The sequence below is a fragment of the Corvus brachyrhynchos genome, unplaced genomic scaffold, assembly GCF_000691975.1.
Source record: "Corvus brachyrhynchos isolate BGI_N302 unplaced genomic scaffold, ASM69197v1 scaffold71, whole genome shotgun sequence".
NCBI lineage: Eukaryota > Metazoa > Chordata > Aves > Passeriformes > Corvidae > Corvus > Corvus brachyrhynchos.
In genome coordinates this window covers 2,100,680-2,107,013 of record NW_008237609.1, presented here as the reverse complement: position 1 = coordinate 2,107,013, position 6,334 = coordinate 2,100,680, and the positions used below count along the sequence as shown (strand labels likewise).

At 32.2% G+C, this 6,334-nt stretch overlaps 1 long non-coding RNA gene across 2 annotated transcripts in view; it reads left to right on the top strand.

The window, feature by feature from the left end:
• Positions 1–6,334, top strand: part of LOC108446089 — a 13,155-nt gene extending 6,821 nt beyond the window's left edge. The window contains exon 2 of one of the 2 annotated variants that reach the window (XR_001861192.1): positions 4,493–6,334. This is a non-coding gene — a long non-coding RNA (uncharacterized LOC108446089). Of the gene's footprint in view, positions 1–67; positions 1,515–4,492 lie in introns of those variants that run through there. The other variant, XR_001861191.1, reaches the window with a different exon arrangement.

Sequence of the window (6,334 nt, the reverse complement as noted above, 5' to 3'; positions counted from 1 at the left end):
ATGTTCCTTCTGTTGTTCTAAAGGTTTTTTGATCTTCATGCACTTTTTGGGAATATTATTCTGGCAGTGTGATGGAAGAAACTGGAAGAAATGAAGGTGTCAGAAGATATGACAGAAGAAACCTTTCCTTGAAATATGTCTTCTGTTAGAGTTGGGCATGAGTTCACTGATGAAGATTTATAGAATCTTTCTTTCTCCTATTTTAATTCAATTTGAAGTGTACAGTTTAATTTACATTTTTAAAAATCTATGCAGAAGGTTTTGGAAGTATTTTTCATTATTTCATTTTCATTAAAAAGAGAGGATAGTGGTTTGCAATATGTTAGCCTGGCATTTAATAAGATGACCCAGAATCATAAAAAAGCACTGAATTCTTTTTAAATTATTTGGATTTTTAAATTCCTTTTGGAGCTGCCCAAATATTTACTCTGCTTGTATAGAAATTTGAATTAATTACACAACATATAATTAAAATTATGTATTTTTCTGTCATACAAACATCTCTCATTATGATCCACAAATATAATTTATCCAGAGCTGTATACAGTCCAGAAAACTCAGGACTGCCTTCCGAGGTCTCAGAGAGCTCAAATCCCTTTTCTTGCTCTCATTCAGATAAGTCATACTTGTTAGGTCTCCTCTCTTTCACCAGACTGCTTGGGCAGATTAGGAATTATTTTTGCTTGATTGTTTGGTTTGATTTTTGTTTGTTTGTTTATTTTTGCAGAAGCAATTACAGATGTGTACTCCAAAATATGTCAATCCAATTTCATGACAAAAATTAGTTCAATTACATTAAAAGCAAATTCTCTTCTCTCGTAGTTCCAAAATTCATTGTTTCATGTAATTACTCTCTATATACTTTGTTTATGAATTGCTCATTTGGAAACAGTAAAAAATATTATTTACAAAACATTGCTATAACAAACATGTTTCCAGTATGATTAAAATACTCCATTAATAGAAAGAAACAAACAGGGAAAGTGTTGTGTGAAATTAATTTGAGTTCAGCTCTGGAAAGGACTAGGCACTGCAGAATATTTTTGTGGTTCCTTATTTTTAAGTCTATTTTTCGGATCTGTTCATTGTAGACTGAAATCCCAGTCATTTTTGGCGGACTATTAGCTTCCTAAACAAGTTGATATATTTGAGACTGACTAGAAGACTAGAGTGCTGAATGATGAGCCAATAGTTAGCCAGTAGTGAGAAGTATCTGTTTAGTGCCATTACTCTTCAGACAATACCAATCCCCAGGGAGGCTGTTTTCTCCACGCATGATTAACAGTCCTTCTTCTTAAGATACAGAGCACAGCAAGAAGAGTTTTGTTTCCCTTTCAATAGAAGTTTATTAGGATATAGTAGTTGTAGATTCAGATTTCCTACTCTCCCTGCAGTTTTAGATGTACTGTTTTCTGGTGGGTTTGGTTTTGTTTTGGTTGGTTTGTTTGTTTGTCACATGCCCTGTGCTCCAGTCAATAGATTATTGTGGAATAAAGCTGCAATTTGAAAAGCAAGATTTAAAATATTTCTTTGTCTTGATTAAAAAAAAAAAACCAAAACATGCATAAGCTACTGAATGATCGTATCTATCCACATATCAATTATTTCTGTCCTTCATAGCATCTTAATTTATTGATTTAAGAGTTATAAAGATGTAGTTCTCTGCCTGCACATGAAAATGTATTTAATCAGTCAGGTTTACTCTGCAATCCAGATATCAATGCAGTTTTAGACAAAATATCATGTGTTTTGATAAAAATTCATGTGATTCATTATGTGAGGTGTTTTGTTCTTGTTTATTTATGCACATGCCAGAGCTTCTCCCACAATCCTTTCAATTTCAGATAAATCCTTTGCAGAGCCCTTTCCAGAAAGGATTCTGCTGTGAGAACTGACTCCTTATGTCAATTGAATAGATTTAGGTACACAAAATTAAGTAATTTGAAAATACTTAGCATTTAAGAAGCAGATTGGACATTGTAACTTCTCAATTGAGAGGTTTATATAATATAATTGTGGCCCATATTTTTATATTCACTGAGAACAAGAAAAACATGTATGACAGTCCTCTAAGTTTAAAATTCTGCTTAATTTCTTCTTGGATGCAATATGTTCAGTATTTCACCTATAATTAGTCTCTTTTTTATCTCAGATCTCCAAGAATTTACTAGAAATTGTTTTTGCAACTGTTAGTTTGCCATTTGAACCACTTCACCCATTTTAGGTCAAATGATTTTTTCTTAGTGAAATAACTGGAGTGTCTACTTGACCTATTGTTGAGTTTTAAAATCAGAATAGGATGATAGTTTATTTAGCTGTCTACATAGTAATACCAAAGACATTCTGGGGCAAAATGTCTTTTATCTGGTGCCCCTCAATGTAAGATGAACACTTACAAGATGTGTACAAGACCCTGAAAGATTTAAGGTTCTTGATTTTTTGTTGTTGCTGAGAAGAATCAGTAATATAGGATTAGACATTATTTTAATGATTATTTATCCAAAGAGTGGTCAGCACTGCAACACAAAATTAATTTAAGATACTTCATCTGTTGTTGGTTTATATCTCCAGGTTTTATTTTTGTAATGAAAATAATTAGGGTTATCTTTTCACAATGTGTTAGCTTTTCATTTCATTTTCAGTGGTATTTTAATTCTTAAAATCTTCTCAAATAATGAAAAGATTTTTTTTTTTTTTCACATTTTGGTTGCTACTGATATGTTACCAAATTTTATGTTCGTTCTACCATACGAAACAAAATAATATTGATTACCTTTGATTGATGGAAGTTATTAAATTGTGAAATTATTAACCTCTGACATGAATGAGAGCTAAATGTGAATGTTATATTTCGAAGGACACTGTAAGTTCACTTGTTGAACTTAATAGCTCATTACCTAAGGAATATTGGGCTAGTTATTCTTGCCAAGAACTACGCATAAATAGATACAATATGAAACATGACAGAATTAATACTTGGCATAAATCATTGCTATATTGGAATAATATTACTGGAGAATAACTCAAGTCTGCTATCCCTACAGTAATTCACATTCAATAAAACAATGTAATTTTCATAAATAATTGGATTTCTAAGTTACAAGAGATTCAAAGAAAACAGGAGCTCTGATAATGATGTTGGCTGACTGTCTTGTTCATTTAATTACAATGCAGCAATGGTTTATCATAAGATTAATAAAATATGACAACTGGTATGTTTTTTATGGTGGCACTGCTGGTTCTACAAATGCCATATGTTATTTGAATTTTATACTGTGTTGTCCTTAATTGTGTACTTGTAACCATAAACAACATTTGTGTGTTATAATTAATCCTGACAAACAAACATCCACATTAGATTATAGTTAGATAATTTTAATTACAGATGTATTTTCTCTGCATTGCAGTGGCAGAGATAAGTCTCTTGTTTTGTTCTCGTCCATTCACGTTTTGTGATATTGAACACACTTAGATTATGCTTCCCAAAATTTACTGTGGAAATTAGCTACAGTGTACAGTCTTAGAAGTCTTGCTGGCCTACAGATTTGAGTATTACAAGCTGATACATAGATCCATGTATCCAGGCTGGAAGGTAGCTATGTTTTATGGAGGCCTGCCTAAAGTGGTAACTGCATGAGTAACTGATAGATCCAACCTGAAACAGATGCTACCCCTGAAATCTGATTAGAGGCAAGACATAATGGAGTCTTAATTTGGGGTTTGGAAATTTGGCTTTGCCCAAACCCAAAATTTGGATTTGGCATGTAGTGTCAAAAAATATGTTTCTGTCCCTTTTTGACTTTAAATCACTAGTATCACTGCTTTGTTTATGTGCAGGCTTGCAGGGACTCTCATTTTGATCCATTTGCATAACCTATCTCTTTAACCTCAAAGCTGTGTACTGAATCCAATGTCTTCTGAATGGCCATATAGATATCTCAAACCACAGTGAACAAACTTTGCCACCGTATTTGTCCCTCATAAACTGTAATAATAAACAAAAAATATTACCAGTAGTAGTAAAGTAATCCACAGTAATAGTGCAGCAGTTGAAAAGCTGAGAGAAATTGAAAATTTTGGATTCATTTATCCCTCCTAATTCAGAATTTCAAATTCATATCAACTTTGAGAGGATATAGGAGCTATTTTTACACTTGTGGTATGTCTCTAACACATTAAATATTTTCTTATTGCATATAAGCACCGCTTCAAAAGAAGAAGCCAAGATAATTTATCTGCTTCAACCTAACATCTCTAAATATAATCTCTAAAGCTTTTTCCTGGGAAGTCTGGGAGGTTACTTTTACCCTGTTGGTGTACAGTGTGGAGTAAACAAAGCTCTTTGACAGCCTGGGCTACTCCTCTGACAGCAGAGAAATCATGTCAATTAGAAGTGAGGTACCAGTTTGTCTCTCAGCAGTTATTTAAAATTCAAAAAGTCAAAAGTCTTGCCAATGGCTTGGAAATAACACTGCAACCATACTTTTTTTAGGTCCATGGGATGTACATGCTGGTTAACTGAAAGATTCCCAAGGAGGTCACACCAAAGTACTTCTGTGGAAATTCAGAGCTAGGGAGGCACATAGTGAGTTTAGATGATCTCTTCACAGAACTTTTGAATCATAACGTTTGTACATACTTTAAAATCAACATTCATTACATAGTTACTATCTGTATGCTAGTCTGTAGTAAATGGGAACGATAGGTCTGCGTGTAGCAATTTGAGACCTGTGACATAGCAATGGTTAATAAAACATGATTCTGCTGGAAAGTTTTTGTAGCTGGATAAAAATCAGTAACTCAAAAGACCCAAAGAACCAGTAGCAGCCAGGTGGAGGACACACAGTTACAAACTCTACTGTACATTTCAAGTGTTTGAAACAGCTTCTGCTCGAGATATTTCTTTGATTATACCTTGTTGAGTTCCAGCTACCTGGAGATCTTTTTCTTTCATAGCTGAATGTATCTTTCTGTTAGGGTAATACTTTTTTATGTATTCTTTTGAAGGGACATAAGATGCAACTTTCTGAGAAATCATAACAGAAAAAGATAAAAAAGTTTGAAATTAAGTGAAAAGGAAATCATTAATCATCCCCTTATTTTGTATAAAACTATAGTGACTGGCCTATAAATCAGACAGATACTCTCTCTCATTACTGGAATTAATATTCTCAAAACATATATATGTAAATAATGGGTTATCACTTATTTATATATTCCAACATATTATTCACTGAATTATTATTCAGGGAAGCTTATTGGCAAAGCTTCCAAAATGGTTTCTTCTTTTAAGCTCTGAAAAAAGCAGTAAAAGGGACTATGTTTTCAGTGAAATATGCAGAAAGTATCCATTTATTATGGGCCATCCAAATATTGACATTTTGGGCTTTATTTGCAAGTCAAAATTATCAGAAAATTTGATAAAGGAGGTGCTTTTATACTCAGTTTTCCAACAATAGAAAGAAATAGTGGAAAGTCCCAGAAATCTAAAATCACAGATTCCAATGAGTTTGGTTTTTGAGTATACATACATACTTACCTTCTTAGAAATATTAAAATTATAATGATTTACATCAATATTCTGCAGCTGGAAATGACTATGTGATCAAGAGCACTATAGAATTGAATCCCTTTCTGTTTTACTAATATATTTTTCCAGGCTGTATGTAGTTATGTTGATTTCTAAGCATTTTCAAGTGCTCTGCTTTTGTTTAACAGAAGTCTTTAAACTCATTAATGAGTTTTCATATCCTCCTTGATAGTCCTTAGAAACAAATTTCCATTTTTAGGTATAGTGTTTTATATAACGACAAGTTTGATTTTAGTCATTGAGAGCAGATGCAGTTATTACTGAAAATAATAATACATTTTCCTGATAGAATTGCTTCTTATTTTTTCCCCTTTATTAGTATTAATGGTGTTAATAATGTATTAGTAGAAGAAGACCAAAATCTATTGCAATGAAATTTGGAACACTTCCCTAAATTTTGTAGGACTATATAAAATAAAGCTGTCTAAGAAATGATGCAGTTTCTAACAGAATCTGTTTTTTGAAAAATGTAATCTTAAAATTTGCCTTAAATAAAAATGCAGTATTTTCTCTTTTTTGTATTTCATTATCATTATTTCAACCTTTTTCCTCTTGCACGTTATTTCTAAAAATTATTAGTGACTAAGAAAGGAATGTATATCTGAGGCTGTCAAAAACTGGATGAACTTCTCCCTGGTGAAAGTATCTAGTTTTCTATACTTCTAAAGACTGCAAAGTTTCATGAAGAGTTGTTGTATTTCTTGTATTTTCATTTATGACAATAAATGTAATATGTGAATTTTT